Here is a 22,862-nt window from a genome sequence, read left to right as displayed (position 1 = left end):
CCTCCCACCACCTCCAAAGGTTCCCTCTCCTGTTGAAACCAATCCATTAATATCTGCTCCTGATCTTATCCCATCCTTGCATCTCTGCAATGTAGCGCCTTCTCTTAACACCCTCTCACTTCTGTCCAATCGTTCTCTATATGCTGGCTTCTTCCCATAGGCTTTGTTCATAAATGTTTAAGTCTCTCCAGAAACTGTCCTAAAGATACTAACTATTAACAGCAAACCCTCACTAAGCTCTAACTCTGCCCCAAGCATTGAGCTGAGTACAGACACAGCTCATCTCACTTACTCCTCACAGTGATCCTATGACATGAATGCTCTTAGATCATTCCAACTCTACAGATGAGGGAACTGAGGCACAGTAAGAAATACCTCAGCCAAGTTCAAAAGACCAATAAGACAGAGAAGGGGGATGTGTACCAAGCATTTATCTACCCCTTATTCTGTCCCCAGTCTGTATTTGGTGAATGCACAGAATGGAGACTCACTGCAGTAACGTGGGACCAGGTATTACTAAAAGGTTACGCAAGAGAATAAGGAAATGGGCCTCACAGAAGGCCAAGAACAAATGAACTGAACCTCAACATCAGAAAGAGGACTCTGGACTCTTCAACACTCGAACCTAAAGGCTCTGTGGATCCCAAGGGGCCTACAGGAAAAACAATTCCCAGGGGCCGCTCCGTGGCCGAGTGGTTAAGTTCGCACGCTCTGCTTCGGCAGCCCGGGTTTCGCTGGTTCCAATCCTGGGCATGGACATGGCACCGCACATTGAGCCACGCTGAGGCAGCATCCCACGTGCCACAACTAGAAGGACCCACAACTAAAAATACACAAAATACACAACTATGTAGGGGGCTTCGGGAGAAAAAGAAAAAATAAAATCTTTAAAAAAACAAAAACAAAAAAACAATTCTGAAACCTTCACTCTAGAGCTGCCGTTAGCCCACATACTCGCCCATGTGGCCTGCTGCCACCAGCTGGCTCACTACTCACCTCAGATTCCAGAGAGAGGTTTGTTCTTGGCACAACCTCTCTGTTTAACTAGTTTTGAATGACAGATCACCTCATAGGTTCACAGTCAGCTTACAGATTTGCTATAAGATATAAGACACAGATTTGGGTGATATGTCAACCCCAAGTCCCATCAGCTACAACTGAGAGAAGCTAGAGAATCAGGAAGCAAATCAAACAGGCACCCGAGGACCCCTCTAGAAGGGTCAGTCTCCCTTAAAGTGGACCGAGCACACACGCACCATGACTGATCTTGCTCCCACTAGAAACTTGGGACTCATCCTTGACATCTCCCACATTCAGCCCCTGTATCCAATCTCTTACCGAAACCTGGTACCTCTGCCTCTTAACACTGAGCCCACTTCTTGCCATCTGCACACAATTTTAGTCTGGGCCACCACTGGCTCTTGTCTAGACAAATGCTGTTCAGCCTTTTGCAATGGCTTACAAGCTCACACAAGTAGAAATATTTTCGTTGTTAGCGTTGAGTTGATTCTGACTCCCAGCAACCCTATGGACAGCAGAGCAGGACCCTGCCTTGTCTTTTTGCACCATCCTTTCACTTTCCAGCACTGTATCAGATAACGCTGCACTGCTACTCCTACGGTTTTCATGGCCAATTTTTCAGCAGTGCGCGGCCAGGTCCTTCTTCCTAGTCTGTCTTAGCCTGGAAGCTCTGCTGAACCTGTCCACCATCGGTGACCCTGCTGGTATTTGAAATACCAGTGGCACAGCTTTCAGCATCACAGCAACGTGCAGCCACCACAGTATGACAACTGACAGACGGTGCTGTGGTTCCCTCACCAGGAAGCAAACCCAGGCTGTGGCAGTGAGAGCACCAAATCTGAACCACTAGACTACCATACAAATACAGTTATATAAAATAAAAATGCAACAAAGTTTCACATATCAACATTTTATCCTTATTAGTGCAAAGTACTCTAATTTCTGCTCTGTTCTATTAAAAAAAAATCCAGTTGTGATCCACTCAATTTCAAAAACCACTAATGGATCATTATGTTACACACGGAAAACACAAGCCCAGTGGCTAACAGTACAGAGTCTAGAACCATACACTGTCTGGGTTCAAACCCTAGCTCTGCCACTTATTAGCTACATGACCTTGGGCAAGCTGCCTAACTTCACTGGGTCTTGGTTTCCTCACCTGTAAAAGAGGGATAACAATAGCCCCTCACTGGGTTGTCCTGAGGTTTACATGAGACTCGGGTAAAGGGTTTAGCATAGTGTCTGGCCCACAGCAAACAAATAATAAATACTAGTTGCTATTAATGACTTTAATAACAAAAGCCTCATCCCTTTCCAGTCCCTTGATCTCCTCCAGTTTATTCTCCCACATCAGTGATGTCTTTCTCCCTTGCTGAAAACCCTACGATGTCTTCCAAATTTCTAATGATCACTTCTAAATCCTAAACACGTCATCCAGACCTGTGTGGTTGGGAGTTTTCTATCTATTAATTCAACCTATCTCAAGCCTTTGTCTCCCTCGCTTGCTATTCTCCAGCCTCACCATCCTTCTCTCCCGCCCCACAGGCACCAAGCTCCTTCTGACCTTAGGGTCCTTGCACAAGCTGTGCCCACTCCCTGGACTGCTCCTACGCTTTAGCTGACTAACTCCTCACCTTTTAGGTCTCAGCTTAAATGTCAAACCTTGTCTGACTTGTTTCCTGCCATAACTCAAGCATATAACAGAGTACCCAGCCCAATGAAGGCACTTGCTTCTGAATGAATGACTTGGCATTTTTAGTAAAAACCAAATCCAAAACCCAGATTATCTACATCTTTTTCCAAACACAGCACGGTCAGCTATTCAACTATGTATATACGGGAACAATGCCACTGAGCCAAGCACTTATAAAAAAGTCCTTGGATAGTTTTTCCAGAGTCAGGAGGAACGAAAGGGAGCCCCAGCTCTGAGAGCTAGAAACCTATCTGCAAGACAACTGGCAACCATAAACACAGCCAACACAATGGACTTGTACGAATGAGGACACCTCAACCGTGGCCTCATTAGCATGGGGCAGTACAGAAGGTTACCCTGAAAATCAATTTTCCTAATTCTGAAAACCATCTAAATGGTCAGTAATCCATTTTTACCCAATAAGGTAACTAAGTAATAACAACCAGATTAAGAATGGCACACATCATTCTAATATGTCAGTCACCTTCTAACACTTCTCAAACCTAAAAAGTAAGATATAACACCCTCAAGGAACTTTTCAGACCTAAAATTCTGTTAATTTATTAACACCAAAGATAGATTCCTATGTTATACCTGAATTTCTCTATATTCTTGGAAATATATACTATTGTTATAATTCAAAATAAAGTCTGCTGACCTTAGCAAATTGCTGATTCATTCAGTAATGCTGATAAAGGATGAACAGGCATTTTTGAAGCTTCCTGCACCCACCTCAATTTGGAAATAACTTCTGCTCTCTGCTCAATATACACAATTTAAGATTTAATAAAGTTACCACTTGATGTTTTTTGCTTTCAACATGATAAAATAAAACAAGATGCTGTGGCTTTATCACATTTTAATAACTTTAAGGATAATTCACTTTTAAAAACCTAAGGTGAATATCTGATCATGGAGCCAGGGCTACAATGCTTCCTGACAGAAATTCAGAAGATAACTGTGTATGAGGATGAAGTTCCACGTATGAAAAAGAGCTGGAATTTTATTTACCTCAAATCTCATAGGACTTTGTTGTTTTTTAATTCTCAATGTAGAAGGGCATACAAAATAATCTAACATCAAGGATTCATATAAAAGAAAAAGACTATCATTCAAACATTCTTTTTCTTCATGGAGCAATGATGTATATTCTTTCTACAAGTGCTCAACTGTGCCATACAATAGACTAGGTGTCATGAAAACACAAAAGACAGTCCCTACATTCAAGAAGAACATAACCTAGATATGTTCAAAATGACAATGATGCCTTAGGGTGAAAGAGATGACAATGATCATTATAACCAATTTACACAAGAATGTGGACATTTCTAAAGCTATTTATTTGCAGTAAGTCTTCAAACAACTACTTTCTGGCCAATTCTCATCTAACCATAATATGCAATTAGTGAGAACATTTATTTCCAAAATAGTCCTGCTGGCCAAGGGTTTGTGTGTAGCTGGGCATAAGTGATTAGCGACCTTGGGCATCAGAAATGGTGCAAGAGGCAACTGTCTTGGCCTTTATATAAAAGCAGTGCCCTTGATGTGCAAGCCGGTCGAATTCCTTAGAACCTGCCTTCCCCTTCTTTCTAGTGGTCATTTGGAATTTTCACCTTTTCCTCCCTACTGCTTCTGCCTACCACCCCTCCACTGCCCTGCCAATTACTTTTGCCTCACTCAATTTCAGGGCAGGGTCTTCAACGGCTCAGAAGACAGGCAAATTCCTTTTACCACGCCATCCTTCGTGGCTCCCCCCTCAGCTTAAAAAATGGGCAAAAGATCTGAACAGACATTTTTCCAAAGAAGATATACAGATGGCCAACAGGCACATGAAAAGCTGTTCAACTTCATTAATTATTAGGAAAATGCAAATCAAAACTGCAATGAGATACCACCTCAAGCCATTCAGAACGGCTATAATTAATAAGAAAAGAGGGGCCGGCCCCGTGGCCGAGTGGTTAAGTTCGCATACTCCGTTTCAGCGGCCCAGGGTTTCGCTGGTTTGGATCCTGGGGGCAGACATGGCACTGCTCGTCAGGCCACGCTGAGGCGGTGTCCCACATGCCACAACTAGAGGGACCCACAACTAAAATATACAACTATGTACTGGGAGGGTTTGGGGAGAAAAAACAGAAAAAAAAAAAGATTGGCAACAGTTGTTAGCTCAGGTGCCAATCTTAAAAAAAAAAAAAACAAGAGAAGAAATAAGTGTTGAAGACAATGCGGAGAAAAGGGAACTCTCATACACTGCTGGTGGGAATGTAAACTGGTGCAGGCACTATGGAAAACAATATGGAGATTCCTCAAAAACTTAAGAATAGATCTACCATATGATCCAGCTATTCCACTGCTGGGTATTTGTCCAAAGAATATGAACACACAAATGTGTAAAGATACATGCACCCCTATGTTCACTGCAGTATTATTCACAATAGCCAAGACTTGGAAACAACCTAAGTGCCCATCAGCGAACAAATGGATAAAGAAGATATGGTATATATACACACTGGAAAACTACTCAGCTATAAAAAAAAAAAAAAAAGATGAAATCTTGCCATTTGTAACAACATGGATGGACCTTGAGGGCATTACGCTAAGCAATATGAGTCAGACAGAGAAAGTCAAATACCATATGATTTCACTCATAAGTAAAAGATAAAAACATGACCACCAAACAAACACATAGAGACAGAGATTAGAAGGGTGGTTACCAGCTGGGGGTGGGGGGCCGGGCAAAAATGGTGTCAGGTCACATGTATGGTGATGGATAGTAATTAGTCTTTGGGTGGTGAACATGATGTAGTCTACACAGAAATTGAAATATAATGATGTACACCTTAAATTTATATAATGTTATAAACCAATGCTATTTCAATTAAAAAAAAATTAAAAATCCCCTAAGCCAGTTCCTATTACAATATACCCAAGATACCCAGAGTTTGAGTGTTGTAAATTTAGATGAACCTTATTTTCTATTTTTCAACTGTATGACAAAGACCCAACAGTATCACGTCTGTATACCTTTAGTTGTTTGTCTTTCTTTTAACAGCACATAAACACAAAAATTTTTTTTAATTTAAAATAGAGATGCCCACAGGAAAGAATCTTTTTAAAAACATGGCTTTTCTTATTACTATTCCCAATTTTGAAAGAACCTTAATGTCAAAAGTCTGTGGGAATTGAAATCAAAGATGACAATTTAAGTCAGCATTCTTCCCAGTGTTCTAAGACCTGACTCACCTGCCAGGACAAACAGCTCAGTGACCAAGATTTGCTATTTTCTTTAACATTTTGCAAGTGCTAAACATGCTTGTTTAACATTGTATCTGATAATCACATTTTCTAAATCCATTTCTCTCAGTCTTACGTAAAAACCTTAAGTATGATTGGTTAAGGTACACGGATGAATATATCAAAAAAAAGGTGAATGAAAATGGAAAACAAAACAAAAGTTTGAATTAAAGTAAGGAGCAGAAGGGCTTACAGCACCATCCAAAATGATGACACTGTTTTTTAAGGGCTTTTATAATGAAATACGGGAAAATGACCCGGCAATTTATGTTAAAACTACGTAACTAAAGATGCCATAGCTTTTTTTAAAATGGGGAGGAGGGCAAGTGATCACTACAATTTTTGCAGCTCATGAATATTACAACATTCTGCAAGGTTCCATACAAGGAAAGTTGGATTTTTTTCCATTTATTTTTCCTAATATTAAAAATTATATATTTAAATCATGGATCTTTTGTTATATTTACTTGGTCTAATCACATACCTGAAATTATGAAGCTAAAGTTACACTTAGGGGGAGAAGTCGGAATGGTGAGAGAAGTTTGAAGAATTTGTTTACAAGATTCACCTACTAAGAGATCAGAAACAAGAGGTCTTTTACTTCCCAAGTCAACAAATTCAACTTGACAATTCTGGGTAATAAGCTTAAAATAGCTTGGAAGGGAATAGAAGAAGAAAGAAGAGAAGGAACATAGGAAAACCAAGCTCCAGAACCAAAATAAGAATAACAGATTCAACTGTTACACCTTCTTACTACAAAGAATTTAAGACACAATGAAGTCTTTTATTTGCTTAACATATTTGGCAGCTATTTGATCCTTAATGGGATCATTTTATCTCAATGGAATATCTGACTACATTATGAAAATATGAACCAGCAACTAGGATTGACCCATGCCAATAAAAATAATTTACTAAATGCATTTTTGATCATGCACTTGTCGGTCACTATTTTATTTATCAACTGTGAGGTATGATTTACGTAGAACAAACTGCACTATTTCAAGTGCACAATTCAATGAGTTTTGACACTTGCAAATGAGCATGAACCCACTACCACAATCAACATAGGGAAATTTCCATCGCTGCTCAAAATTCCACATGCCCCTTTGAGGTCTCTCCTTCCTTCCCTGTTCCCCTGGCTCCAGGTAACCAAAGATTTGCTTTATGTTAACGTAGATTAGCGTGCATTTTCTTTAATTTTCATATAAGTGGAATGACACATTATGTACTCTAGCTTCAGGTTTCTTTCACTCAGCTTAATGACAATCATAGTGCGTACATCAGATGTTTGGTTTTTTAGTTGCTGAATAATGTTCCATTATATGGAATCACCATCTGTCTATCCATTTAATTGTTGATGGACTATTGTAAGAAAGATGGGCAACTGCATTGTTTCCAGTTTGGGATTATTGTAATAAAGCTTCAGTGAACATCTGTGTGGATATATACTTCATTTCTCTTGGGTAAACAAATACCTACGAGTGGAAGAGCTGAGTGATCCGATAGGTTTATGTGCAACTTCTTAGAAATTGCTACAGTTTTCCAAAGCAATTGCATCATTTTACACTGCTACCAGCAGGGTATGACAATTCCAGGTGCTCCACTCTCACCAACCCTTGGGATTACTGTCAGTCTTTTTAATCTGAGCTACCCTAATAAATGTACAGTGGGATCTCACTGTGGTTTTAATTTGCATTTCCTGATGGCTAATGATGTTGAACATCTTTATATGTGCTTATTGGCCACTTGTATATCTTCTTTTGTACATGTCTGTTCAATTCTTCTGCCCATTTTTAACTGGGCTGCTTTCTTATTATTGACGTCTAAGAGCCAGTAGAATTTTGATTAGGATTACAATGAATATATCAATTTGGGGAGAATCAACATCTAACAAATTGAGTGTTCTGATGCATGAACATGGCATATCTCCCTGTTTACGTAGGTCTTCTTTAATTTCTCTCTGCATTATTCTCAAGTTTTTAGTAAAGAGGTCTTAAATATCTTTTTTTAAATTTATGTCTAAGTATTTTTTTGTAGTTGCTATAAATGGGCTTATTTGTTAAATTTCATTTTCTGGTTTTCTGCTGCTACCCTGTAAACACAAAATTGATTTTGTTAATATTTACCTTGAATTCTACAATCTTACTTAATTCACTTACTAGTTCTGATAGTTGCTTTGTAGATTCCTTAGGATTTTCTATGTACACAATCATGTCATCTGCAAATAGAGACAGTTTTACTCTTTCCCACCTTTATGCTTATTTCTTTCTTCCCTTATTGCAACAACTGAATAGTGAGAGTGGTGAGAGAGAGCATCCTTATCTTTTTCCCTTATAAGGAAGATGGTCAATATTTCACCTTTAAATATGATGTTAAGTGTAGGTTTTCTAAGATGAGCAACCGATGGGCAGAAAGGGAAGTACAGTAGTTATTATCCCAGTTAACTTAGGGCTCCCATAAGAAACTCGGAAAAAAAAATGCAGAGTGAAAATTCCCTCAGAGTGAAATTCTCAAACTCACTCAGCCTTCTTCAAGGGTACTCTCATTCCTACACCACTTTCTAAGTATTCACCCCAGACATCCCTAAGATCCCACAGTCAGGGGTGGAGATGAGAAGGACAGAGAGAGTGGTGATCAGGGAGCACACCTACGACTAAAAGACTGTCAGAACCTCACAAACATAGCAGCTGGCTGCTCTAGAGAGCACTAGGGGTGGAGAGTACAGAATCGTGTTTTATAGCTTGATGACAACCCTGGCAGTTGAACAATTTTTTAACAATTTCCCCCCTTTTTTTTTTGGTAAAGTAGAGACAAAAGTAGTACTTTGTGTGGATCAAATGAAATGATATACATAATGTTCTTAGGACAGTGCCTGGTACCTAATAAGGACCAAAAATGGTTAGCCATTATTTGAATTTGATGCTAGACATGTTTTTTGAGGGGCACAGGGCGACACTGAAACTAGCAAAAGAGGTGCTATAGTACACACTTAGCTTTCCAGGCCCAATATTGACAGAGGTATAACATGAGCACTGTTAACTGGTTTTCAACTTTCAGAATAGACAAATAATAGGAGATTTAATTATGGTTTTAGAACAGAACGTAAATATTATTAACCTTGACAAAACAGAAGTAAAACTGCCAGGCTAGGAGATGAAATCAGAAGTGAAAGAAAAAGGATTTCCATATGACTTACAATGTGCAGAGTCTAAATATACTGCCTTAATGAGACCAAATGTTAAAAAAAAAAAAAAATTTGCAGTTTTAGAGGTGATCAAGAACAGAAATGGAAGAATATAATTATAAATATACGTGAGGGGATTGTAGAAGCAAACAAAATCAACATCCATGGTAACAGGAAGTCAACAGATAACATCCTAGGTTAAACTGAGGGATAAACATCTTAGAGACACAGAGGTAACCACCAATGAAATTAAATAGTAGAAATAGGTAAAGATAATATTCATTATCTATGAAGCAGAATTAGGCGGTGGGTGGGGCGCAACAGATGAGGTTGCTCTATGATAAATCTCCGCTTTCTTTAAAACCAACATGTATTACTTCGACTAAAAATGTAAACTTAAAAGAAGTGTAAACAGGTAGCAAATGAAAATATAGTAAAATTCAGTTAAGTCTAAATTGTTGATGACTTGGTTGTGAGTCTTAACACAACTTTCTAAAGATTCTTCAAATAGAAAACGAACTTGATGAAGAGAAAGATCAACCATTAACTAAACTCTTCAATTACTCTGACAAAACTTGGACATGGGGATTTTGACAAAACTTGGAGATGAAGAGGGTAGAATAAGTATAGTAAAATTTCTTCTGTTTCAGAACAACGCTCTATATACTGTTTAATATTTTATATTGACAGTGATACCAATTCAAACAGATTCTTTAAAAAGTTAGGGGTATCTTCTAGAGAAACGAACCGCTGAACTGTCAAACCACTAGAGCACTGGTTCTCTGACTTACAAAATCTGAGGAAATCTACTGTACTTTCACCAAGAAAACCACTCACCAAATAAAATTTTGCACTCACTTTTAGCAGAAGTGATGAACTAAACCATGAGCTAATTCTTTGAGAAGACCAGTAAAATTGATAAACTTCTGTAAAGTCTCTCCAAGAAAAATGAGAAAAAAATGAATATACAGTATTCCTTTTATCATACAAAACATATTATAATGGCTCTTCTCTTAAAATTTCTTGATCCTCCTCATGCTCTTCTGTCTACAGTAAAATTCTCTGCTCCCTTTTACAGTATAACTCCCAAAAAGAGCCATTTAAATTGACACCACCTCCACTTTCCTCTCCTCTCAATTTCCTTTTGAGCCCTCTAAAATCAGGCCTTCTTGAGGATCAATGGCCTCCACATTGCCAAATGTCAAAATTTCAGTCTGTTTACACAGCATCTCAGCAACTTTCAACAGGCTGATCATTCGTTCCCTGAAACCCTTTCTTCCCTTGGCTTCCAGGATACCACAATCCTCTGATTTTCCACCTTACTGGCAGTCACTTGCGAATTTTCTTCGGTGGATCCCCTCTTCCAAATATCTTAATGCTGAAGAGCCCGGGGCTTAGTCCTCAGATCTCTCTTCTTTGCACACATTCTGGAGGTGAACTCATCAAGACTCATAGTGAGAGCAGGATCACTCATGGACTTGTTGTACGCTCATCGTTGTATTTGGTCTAATCTCAACTACTCTCCTGAACTTTATACTCATGTGTCCAACTGCACACTCAAATTACTACTTGTATGTCTAACAGCCGCCTCACATTTAACATGTCCAGAAAGCTTGGTTCCCCCACCTCTAGTTAGGATATAAATCAAAATATTAACAATGGTTATATCTAGGTAATTTTTGTTTCTGCATTCAAAGTCTTAACCATAAACACGTATTACTTTATAATCAGAAAAATGTTAAAACAGACAACTATAAACAAAAAAGCGTGCCTTCATTAAAAAAGCAGTTCATATTTATTTTGATTGTCTTGAAGCCTTGCAAGGAATGTCAATTACTCCCCCCCGCCCCCCCCCCCTTATAAGGAATACTTCCTCCAGTCATCAGCGGTTATTGGTTTGTCACTATGTGGAAAATTCATAGGCAACTCTAAAACATAGCCTCCACTGATATCTTCACAGCAAAATGAAAGGATAAATTAAATCGAATAGAAACCTAAAATAAAATGATGATCTGATGTGGAAAAAGAGAACCTTGTTACAGGAAAACAAGGGGGAAAGACCCATCCAGGCAGGTCTAGCCAGTCAAACAAGGGCAAAAGTGCATCCATTAAGACTTAAGTAGGTCGTTCCTGCCCTACTGTTCTCACAAAGCTGTTTGAAAAGGATAAAGTGCTGAGGAAATACACAGAATTAAGAAATGCAAAAGGAATCAATTTTAGGTTATTTTTACACTACCATCAGAATAATACTGGAACAGGAGTACTAGAATATACTTAAGGCTTTGCTGATATTACCAACTATGTGATCTTCTATAAGATACGTGACTTCATGCTTCAGCTTCCCCATAAGGAACTTACTTACTCCAAGGATTGAATGGTTTGGTGCATTTAATAGCACAGGGCTTGGCACAAGATCATTAATATTTTATCATTATTATTATTATATCTGCCATTATTATGCAAGTGACCAATAGAAAACTGCATTCTAAAAGATTCTACAAACTCAAGAATTAAGCTACAAAATGCAGATACCCAAACCTTTAAGGATAAAAATTCAATAAGCCTAATAAAGACCTCAACAAGGTAAAAAGAAAATATTAAAACTTTACAAGTCTGTTCAAGGTAATTGCTAACTTCACAGAACTAAAGCATTTCTAATTAAAAGAGCACATTCATCCAGTATGACCCATTTCCCCACTTCTGTTACAGATGAATAACTGAAGCCCAGAGAGCATCAGTAACTTAAGGGTTGAAAAGGTCTTCTACTCCCAGCTCCAAATATTACATTTAAATTCATGTTACATGACCTAAGTATAGCGTGTGTGTGTGTGTGTGTGTGTGTGTGTGAGAAGACGGATGGAAGAACCAGGAATAGAGGGAAATGTCTTAGGATTCTGTGTGTGTGATGAGAATAATGTTAGACAAACAGATTTACAGGGCACTTAAGGAACAACACATTTTTCCTTATTACTCAATATTTGGTTAACTAATTTCTGATTAACACTTCTTGGATTGCGTACCAATCTCATATTAAAAGGAATGTGACACTAAACTATGATGAACTTAAATCAAAGTCTATAGCTATATCCAACTACGTACGGAAAACTCAAGGACAGAATGCTGGAGATATTTCACTAAAAGTTACTTTCAATACAGAGTATTAAGTGTCCACAACGTACATTCATAATGAAATAAAGAGTCCCCAAATGTCATTTTGTTTTCAAACTGTAAAGATTATAACCATGATCCAAATTATTTATTTCAGATTGCCTAGAGAAAGGAGAAACCCTAAAACTAGACCAAGGTCAGAATGACTTTTTGTAGGTCTAAGAGTTGACACATAGTACCCAAAGTAATTGAAAAAACAAGACAGAACATGAACAAAAGTACTCTTCAAATTCCCAAGCATTCCTTAAACACCATTTCACTCCAATTCATAATAAATGAGTCAAAAAAAAAGATTAAGAGTAAAAAAAAAAGTTAAGTAACAATTTTAATTAAATAAGGCAGGAGTTGCAGTGGAGAAACTGTATGAATCAGATTTGAAACTTTTTAATTTAAGTAGAGGTACTACATTGAAATGCTTTATTTCAAAATAAACTAATCCACTAATCCCTGACAGCCACCACAGTGCCATGGTATCTCAATATACACAGCGAAAACTAGATGTTTAAATCCATTTCTTGTTATTTATGTTATCTTGGGAGTCAAAATTACTCTCTCTAAAATGGGGATTTCCAACCTGTAGATGTTTCACCTGAGCCCTCAATAGATACTTTCTCTAACACATTCTAATCACGAGATTTAGTCAAATAAGTAATCATTTCAGGCCTGTAAAAAAACCAAAATATTTCTCAGTTCAAATATTATTTGAAGAATACCTGAGTAGGTAAATACTATTGCTTTTCATCTGGGACAAAAATTATTTTGGCAGTATTATAAGTCTTTCTAAATTCTACCCAAAAAAGTAGTATCATTTCAGAAGCCTACCCTAACCATTTATCACAGCCTACTAGCTATCCTCAAATAGAAAAAACTATTAGCAATTAATTTCTGTTTTGTGAATTTACAACACTCAGTGTTTATGTATTTACATTATTTGTTTGCCTTTCACATAATATACAAAGTACCAAAACCTGGGATTGAAAAGGAACAAGAATAAAATATAAAAGTCCTTTGACCACATCAAAGTGCTCTAAAAAGTTTGAGTGCTACAAGAATGCTGTACAAACTTAAAGTCTGAACAGAATGGCAAATAAGCTAACCACAAGACAGCTTTCCCTCCTAGGAGGGGAATGAGTGGAGAGAGAGGGAGCAACGTTCCTGTTTGTATCCCTGATTGAAGAGTTTGGTTCCAAAGAATCCTGGCCCACCCAGTCAATGAATCAACCATTCTTACTCAAGCCAGGCTGGCCTCACCACTCAGTGAGAGCCCCAGATATCACAGGTGTGCAGATTAAGAGGGAGAGGTCCTCTTGGTACAGATACGATCAAAAGCCACAAGATATAACTATATATTTTTCTTTCCCTGCAAGTATTAATAGAATGACAGAGAACTTTAGAACTTTTGAGTACTAAAAGAAATATATTCCTTTGATATGTAATTTTTTGGTAGAATGGGCATTTCCAATTTTTAAATAATTTTTAAATAAAATATTTATTTGATCTGTTTGTAAAAGTAATACTTGATCACAGTAGGAAATAAGATGAAACAAAAGGAAAACATGTCACCTAAAATTCCAAATCCACAGACAACTACATTTTCTTTTTCTACTCAGAAGTATGTGTCTTTGTGTAGCAGTGGTAAAAGTAGTAGGCAAGAATAACACTGTTGACTCCCCAGTATCATTCATCCCCTCATTTTCTAATCAAACCCAGACTGTGCTCACAAATCTATTCTCTGTGTAAGGCCACGTGTCTCTGGGGAAGCAGACCCCAGTCCCAACCCAAGATGAATTACAGTCCACTTAAGCCAATCACAGGGGTCCAGTTTCCCTTGACATTGACTGATTTAGGCGTGGGCTTGTGTTCAATGTTGGCCCATGAAAAGAAAGGAGAGGGACGGCGTGGCATCTACTGAGTCTTTTGGGAAAGGTTTTTCTCACTGATAAAGAGACATCCCAGGAAAAAATAAGTCTCTCTTCTTCCAAGAAACATAGTCATATCTACTTGTGACACTTGAACTTGTGGCAGCCATCTTGCAACCATAATAGGAACTAACCAAGGATAAAATAAAGATGAGCCTGCATCTTCAACCTTTTCCCACTGACCTTATTCTTAAATACACACATACAAATATACAACCTTCCTAACCCTACCTACCCCTACTGAAATCTCTCTACTCTTTACTGCTAAGCTTCTCAAGAAGTTATCAAAACAAGCTGTTTCCTCCACTAAACTATGCATTCATCATTGATATTCCTAAGACTTTCCTGATTTCCCAAAACTTAGCTTTCTCATAGTCTATGGTTCTAAGGCACACTTTACATGTTGCTATTCTAGCAATTAACACATGCTACTGTAATGGTTGGCTTGCCTTACAGACTGTAACTTCTAAAAAGTTCCTTGCATATAAAGGCATACATATTTGTTTCCTAAGTCAAATGTAAAACCAGTAGCTAACACATAAGCATACCACGAATGTTGAAATTAATGTAGCAACCCTACTGTCTACACTTACCAAAAGCTGAATGTGTGTGTTCATAAGTTTAGGGAGAGGGCTGGAATTCACAGGAAGGTAAGAGACCAAACTGCCTTTAAATGTAAAAACACAATTATTCTTTACTCTCCAGGGATTAGAGAGCTGCTCAAAGTTAACTGGATAGAAGAGGGGAGGGCACTTCCACACTGGGGTCTGAGAAACAAGGGCAGGAAGGCATGCCGGTATCTGAGCTCCTCTGCCCCAGACAGGAAAAGGTGTCCCTCCTGGGGTCAGGAACACACAACAAACCAGGCCAATGACAAGAGGCATTCCCTCAAAGGCAAAACACTTTTTTTTTTTTTTTTCTGAGGAAGATTAGCCCTGAGCTAACTACTGCCAATCCTCCTCTTTTTTGCTGAGGAAGACTGGCCCTGAGCTAACATCTATGCCCATCTTCCTCTACTTTATACGTGGGATGCCTACCACAGCATGGCTTTTGCCAAGCGGTGCCATGTCTGCACCTGGGATGTGAACTAGCGAACTCCAGGCTGATGAGAAGCGGAACATGTGAACTTAACTGCTGTGCCACCAGGCCAGCCCCCAAAACACATTTTTTAAAAACACAAAGAAATACATCTAGAGCTTGAATAGTACTTGTGACAGTCCTTTACCAGAAAGAGACAATTAAGCAGGCAAAGTTGACAGCAGACAGACTCATCCCTAACTGCCATTGCCTTTGATTTCTCTGGATAACAGCTGGGAATAAAAGCATGCAAGCAAAGAACCCTGTTCAGCTGGGCAAAATGCTTTTCTACTTTAAAAGTCTTTTACTAACATGGAAAAAAGGATTAAAAGGGACAGTGGCTTTTTTTCTTACTTCTCCATCTAATTTAAGTGATAAATCCTACCTAGAGGAGAACCCTGAGTCATGCTGGGAATAGTCCTCAGGAAAAAGGAGCAAATAAAGACACATTATGTACTTTGAAAATGAAAAGTGTTTTCGGCCAACATTTGATAACCACTTTTTTAAAATAATATTTAAGTGCAAAACACACATTACTGAAATTACTGACCTTACCAAAAATCGCTTACTCCAAAATGACAACCTAATAATTACAACCTAATACATTTACTAAAAGACTAATAAATGTTTTATAGTCACATATTTTACAGCAAACTCTCTGATGAATAACTCTCTTCACTGATGGAGCTCACTTCCAAAAGATGCTGGCACACTTTAGAGGAGGAATAAGACATGAAGGACATGAAGATACCAGGAAACAGGATGCTGAGTGCATGGGGCTCCCCACTTCTTCAACAGAGGCCTACGGAATCATCTCCCCCGGGAATCCTAAAGGCAGACAAGTCAGTAAAAAGAAGAGATCAATGCAGAAAAGGCAGGGAAGGGAGGCAAGACATTTCCCTTCTTATACTATTTAGCCTATAACCTTGGAGGTGGGATATTGCCACTGTTCAGGTTAAGAAGGAGTTAAACACAACCCTGCTATATAAAACACTTTTTAGTCTAACTTTAATGGGAGATGGGGAAGTGGAGTGCAACTGTCCACTATGACTGATCCAATCTAAGAAAAGACAAATAAAAAGTGAAAATAACTTCACCAGATAGAAGCTGGGAGGAATTATTTTACTACAAAAATATTCTTTTGAATAATGAGTTTCCTAAGGCATTAAGAAAGTGATTTAAACTTTTTTTTTTTGAGGAAGAGTAGTCCTGAGCTAAAATGTGCTGCCAATCATCCTCTTTTTTTTTGCTGAGGAAGACTGGCCCTGAGCTAACATCCATGCCCATCTTCCTCTACTTTATATGTGGGCTGCCTGCCACAACATGGCTTTCCAAGTGGTACCATGTCCACACCCGGGATCTGAACCGCGGAACAGGCGCACTTAACCGGGCAGGTCCTAAACTTATTTTTCAAACAACGATTTGCACACAGCTTCAGCTGCATTAAGGTAACCTTTTCTAAACTGTGCCAGTACTGAGAAAGGAACCAGCTACCCACCAAATTCACCAAGTGCCCACTGCGTTCCTACAACAGTCATTAACAACCAAGATCCTGGCAACCACTATTTCTTTGTTCCTTACGTTTGCTTTGGGGCAATTTTTATTATCCTATTAATATTCTCTAAACTATCCCTGATCCTAAACAAAACAAAGGATCTGTTCTAACGGAATGATGATATTAAAGGAAAAGTATTAGCTGTATAAGAGGTTTAACACCTAGACAACCCAAATTATATTTTGCTCAATTCAATTCTAAGTCAATTACAGGTAAAAAGAAGTCGCAAGACAAATTTTCTTTCTAGCTCCAAAAGAGATGAACTAAAAGAACGATTTAAATCCAGCTGCTTCCTCAATACTCAGACCAATGATGAAAACAGAAAGCAGAATTCTAAAAGATCAAGAGTTTCAACTCAGGACACATTTAACATAACTTAAGAGGGTACTTAAGAACACACAGTGTTCTTTGCTTCACTCTCTTAAAAATTCCCAAGTTTCAAAACCACAGAACTAAAATGAATCCATATTATACCACCAGTGCTTCAACCGAAAGTTTACTAAACAAACATAGCCAAGGCACACTCAATGTTACATGGGAGATAAAACAGAAGACAATTATCATCATGAAGAAACTTACACTCTAGTGGAAAGGATGGTCAAAATGTTTGACACCACCTTTCTGAATTACTAACAGGCGCAAGAACACACATGATAAACATCTACTGTTTACCACGGATCTTTCTTCTATATTAGCATATGCATGTCATTTAAAGAAAACACAATACTTAAAAGTAATTGGCAGGTAAATTTACATTCCAAATATTCCCAACAAACTGTCCAGGAATGAGAATGGAAAAATGAGCGCTGTTATGATGTTACTAAGCAGGGAGGGAGTGGACAAGTTACTAAACCTGCTGGACCACAAGTCCTCAACTGTAATACGGAAAATAGACTAGATGCAGAATAGCAAGTGTTTTATTTCTTCAAAAACCAATTCCAATCAACTGCTAATGACTGCCTCCAGAGCACTCTGCTAAGACTGCTAGATTCCTTTAGTAAAAAGCTGTGTCCTGTGCTCCTTGCCCTCAGAAGTTGTGTGTGTGTCTGAGATGCTGCTACTGATTTATCATCAGAACGTTCACTTGAGCTGTTTTTCCAGTAGCAGCGACCAACTGCACACCCACAGGCTCTCTCCTCAATCGCCCTTGTGATCAATGGCTGCAATTCAGCTCAAGGAGGCTGCAAAATGAGGCTGTGTAACCAAGCACTCCCCAGATTTTCAACAACAGACAAAAACACCTAACATAGATTGATGTTTAATACGGAACCGGCACTGTTCTAACCGCTTAAGACACATTAATGCATTTAATTGCAAACAATCTCTAGGATACAGATTCTATTATCATCATTTTACAGATGAAAAAAGGAGGCACAACTAAGTGAAGTAACCTGCCCAAGGCTTCAAAGCAGGTAAATAACAGAGTCAGAACTTGACCTGCAGCAGTCTGGCTCCAGATCTCCCACTCTGAACCACTTTGCTTACTGCTTCTTGGTCAACTGTACAGTGATCAAACCCACAACTTCAGTTCTGTTAATGCTGTGCGCTGAGTCAGCCAGAAGCCCAGGTTTCATTGTGGTGTAAGTCCATATTTTATCTGTGCTCCTGAAATCTTTACTCTCTCTGAGGGGCCTGGATTCTGGCAAATAGCTCTCAAATTACCCATACCTTGGGCTTCCTTAGATCACTTTATTTGGCATCTATTTTCAAATCAAAATAGTTTCATAAATCAACCATTCCACCACACAAAATACAGCTTCCATTTAGTAGAACCGTCAGGAAATGTGAGTTTTAGGATGAAAGCAATTCTCTTACTAACAGAACATTAGTCAGAAAATTGGAAGGAGGTAATGACTCCTAAAACATAAGTCTTGGACAGATCAGCATTGTGAAGAGAATCTCTGACAATTGGTCATTTTAAAGGGCTTTGCAATCCTTATTCTGAGCATCATTTCTCACAGTACAGGAGTGTAAAAGGCATATGGCCTAAGAGATTTAATTGAAGGGTAAACACTAACCATTCCCCAGCATGCCCAGAAAGTTTCTGAATAAATCACATTTTCCTAAGGAGGGAAATGCCACTTCCTAAGTGATTTGCTGAATATGCAGTCTTACTAATCTTGCTAAAGGGGGTGTAAACTTGGTCCCCAAAAATGCAGATTTCAAGGAGTAACAGTACAGAGTAATTTTTAAAAGAATGTGTTATATACAAATCATACTCCAACATGTAGATTATCTTCAGGTGCTCTCATTGCATCCTTCTACATATTACTACACTTCAGAGCATATACATTAAACAAACCAACCTCCTGGATTGTCACCTAATTAAAAATACATGGTACCATGTAATGGGGAAACTCCACATTTTTTCTATTTCCATTCCTGACATCAACAATGTAATAAGAAATTTACACTCAAGGCTCTACTCTTTAAAGCACAGTGGAAAAAGAATAGCACTAGATATGAAATAAAAATTAAATGAATATTAAGAACATTTTGAAAAAAATGTTAGCTCTGAAGAGGAAATCAGAAGTTTAAAAAAAAAGTACTCCAGTTGTTGAAAGAATGTTATTGGCAGGGATTAACAAACCCTTTATGTCCCCCAACAGCAAAAGAGGGTCATCCACATTATATAATATGCATATACTATTGTTAATCTGTACTTTGCTGCTTAATGTTTCTTATTTTATGTAAAAGTGAAGTTTTAATATTTTCTTCCAAATGAATCATCTTGCACTCCACGTTAGAAACCCTAATCCCTAAAAAATTAATGATTTCTAACCTCCTCTAGTCCCAAATTTAAAGCAACAAAATTAACTGCTTTTTTCCATTACAAATGTTTTAAATGAACTACCAACAATAAGAGTTAGTCCTTTTGACCACAGGTAAGGGCAGATTCGCCCACTCCACATTTCCCATTCCCAAACTTCGCTGGCATTAGGTACTAATCTGCTTGGGTTGTGCACTCATCTTTAAAGCAAGAAGTAATGATCCAAGATGTAAAGACACCAGCACCATAATTAGGAGAATGAGACAGATACCCATCATTTGGCTTTCACTAGACAGCTCTTTCTAGACCTGACCCAATGAGACCTGTTAACTCCCCCCATATTCTCCTTACCCTCGCCTCTGCCACCAGAAACTACTAGCGTATGCATGAAAAGCCATGGGCCATGAAAACCCAGAGGAAGTCTCCTTCTGTCTTCTCATAAAGAAATCTTATGAAGAACAAATTCAGTTCACTTTTTCAAATGTGTAAACTACACAACAAAACCACAAAAAGCAAACAAAACACTAGGTACTGTCAGAGCGGTAAATATTATTCCGGTACTGTTATTAGGCTACTTCTGGCTGCAAACTTCTTCCCCAGTTTTAGCTCTCTCCAGCACAAATTTATTCTCAGGCAGGAGGTCACGTGACTGCTCTGTGTTTAAATACTACCTCAGCTCCACTTGGCCACTTCCTAAGAACGCTCTTCCACTTCACCCACTGATTACCTGTCTCAAAACAGACAACCCCAGCTGTGCCCCCTTCAGCCTTCTGAAGCAACCCCTCTTGAGCGCTCCTTGGCCTTTTATAGTGGAGGCATGTGATGGGAGTATCTGCACCAGCTGTTCCTAATTACCTCTCAGGCTGGGGTGAATGACTCAGCAGCCCAACTCTTTTAAGGAGTCATCCTACCTTGTTATCCAACCAAGGCAGCACTGAATGAACAACGGTAAACCACTTGACACAGTTATCAGTTAAACAACAATAACAGACGATGCGATGCAATTATTAAACCAAGGCCATCCTACCCCAAGCTGACTCACCAAGAGTCTTCCTTTCCCGAGGCTCCTCTAATCCAAAGGCAGAAGTGGCAAGTGCCTTCAAGACCAGTCCAGCCCTTGCACCACTACCCAAGATCAGGAAGACGCAAGCCAACCTCTTCCCATTTCTCTGTGTGACCATGTGAAGCGCTCCAATGCTGTCACTAACTAGTCCAGTGTTTCCACCCATTATCTTTCTGAACCGCCTTAAACACAAACCCTCCGGGACGTAATATGGAGTATTAAAAGCTACAAGCAAAGACCTAGGAGCGGCATTCCCCATGGGAACAGTCCCAACCCTGATACAATTCTCCAAAAAGATAAGCATCCCTACAAAACAGTCTTTGTTCCGTCAAGCACATTATGGCTCGTTTTCCCCACACACGTTCTTTCACGATTACTACTACACTAGACCTTGAATCGGCCCAAGTTTAACGCAGAAGGCTCACAGCAGCATTCCAAGCACAATGCTACTCAACGCGAAACTGCCGTGCAAGAAGAAAGCAATGGCACTCGTGTGACACCAGACGAACACAAAGCTGGAGTGTCTCTAGTCAACACCCACTCGCACCGGACTGTGGGAGTCTGCATTACAACGCGTGGGCAAAACTCCAACAAAGGGAGCCCTGGGATCTCCGGGTCCCTAGACCGATCTTCGCTGAACCCAGCCCCGCAAGGTGGCATTTATGATCCAGCCACACACTCGGCCTTTCCTACGTGATTACACGCGCGACGCACACCCAGGCTAGGAAGACGGGCGGCACACACCCGCTGGCCGCGTCGGCTGCGGAGGCCGGTGGGAGGGGCAGGAGGACAATACGGAGCCAGGCCCCGGCGCGCGGGCGGTGCTGATGTGTCACAGCCCGGGCAGGGATCGCCTGGGAGGGCCGGGCTCGGACCCGGGAGGCGGAGAGGCGGGGATGGGAGCGGGCGCCTGGCCCCGCGGCCCCCGCCCTCCGCCCTGCCAGCCGCCCGGGGGTAAAGTACAGCGTGGGCCCGTCAGCAACGGCGCTGGCCGCGCACAGGGCCACCGGGCGCCCTTCCGGCGGACGCGGCCACTTCCAGGAACGGGGGCCGCAGCCGCCCCCCGCGGGGCCCACGAAGCGCCCCCCGCCCGGGAAGAGACCGCCCGGGCCCCCTAGCTGCCCTCCCCGGACCTGCCCGCAGGCCGCCCCTCACAGGCCCGCGGCCCCGACCGCGCGCAGCCACGCCGACCCTCCCAGGGAAGGGCGGGCGGGACTGCCAAGCCACTCACCAGAGCCGAGGCGCGGCGCGGCCCGACTGACGGCAGCGAGCGAGCCTGGCGGGCGGCGCGGGCAGCGGTCAGGTGACTCACGCTCTGCCCGCGGCCGGCCGCCCCCTCCCCTCCCCTCCCCTCCCCTCCCCTCCCCTCCCCTCCGCCCCCTCCCTCCCCTCTTCAGCGGCCGCAGCCACAGTCTCCCGACGCCGAAACCCCGCCCCACCTGCTCGAAGCCCCGCCCCATAGGCCCGCCTCTCGAGGCCCCGCCCAGTAGGCCCGCCCCTCGCGCTTAAACCCCGCCCTCACTAGAAGCCCCGCCCCGCCTCGCCGCCCGCGAGGCCTCAGTCCCCGAGCGGTAGCCGCGCTGGATCCCGGTGGCGGTCTCCGCGCGGCCGGAAGCCCACGCGGGCGGTGGTGGGGAGGGGCCGCGCGGGCCTGGGGAGGGGCAGCCCTCGGGGAGGTGGAAGCAGGGTCGGTGCACGGCGCTCCTTTGGGAGCCCAGCCTGCTGCCTGACCGGAAAAGACCCCCGAGGACCACCTCCTCCTTCCCTCTGAGAGCAGAAAGGAAAAGGCTGCAGGCCTCCTCACCCCAGGTGTTAGCAGGACACCGGAATCGAGCAGAGACGGGAGGGAGGGCGAGCGCTGACCCACGTCCCTCCCCAGCCCCCCTCAGGGGTCGCTTCTGGAAGCCCCCTCGGCAGAGCTCTTCGTCTGCCTTCCTTTGTAGGTGGCCGGGCGCCCAGGATCGCAAGGTATTTGAGCTAGCTGGTAGGAAAGTATGAAGTGCATCCAGGATTTTGTAGAAAGCATCTGGCAGCCCTACTTCTGTCTGACAAAGAAAACAGCAGCGCCGGCTGACAGGTGTTCCCTTTACGCTGTGGCTGCCAGGAAACTTGGAGTGAG

At 41.1% G+C, this 22,862-nt stretch overlaps 1 protein-coding gene across 4 annotated transcripts in view; it reads right to left on the bottom strand.

The window, feature by feature from the left end:
* Positions 1-22,117, bottom strand: part of BACH1 (BTB domain and CNC homolog 1) — a 47,179-nt gene extending 25,062 nt beyond the window's left edge. Inside the window, exon 1 of one of the 4 annotated variants that reach the window (XM_044750792.2) lies at positions 21,975-22,117. The gene's annotated coding sequence lies outside the window, so the exon portion shown is untranslated. Of the gene's footprint in view, positions 1-16,106; positions 16,131-20,722; positions 20,807-21,974 lie in introns of those variants that run through there. The other 3 variants (XM_044750791.2, XM_070488742.1, XM_070488741.1) reach the window with 3 other exon arrangements.
* Between the last annotated feature and the right edge of the window lie 745 nt (positions 22,118-22,862).

The sequence above is a fragment of the Equus asinus genome, chromosome 18 (assembly GCF_041296235.1).
Source record: "Equus asinus isolate D_3611 breed Donkey chromosome 18, EquAss-T2T_v2, whole genome shotgun sequence".
NCBI lineage: Eukaryota > Metazoa > Chordata > Mammalia > Perissodactyla > Equidae > Equus > Equus asinus.
The sequence above is the reverse complement of the archived record's forward strand: the minus strand, read 5'-3'. Positions and strand labels throughout refer to the sequence as shown.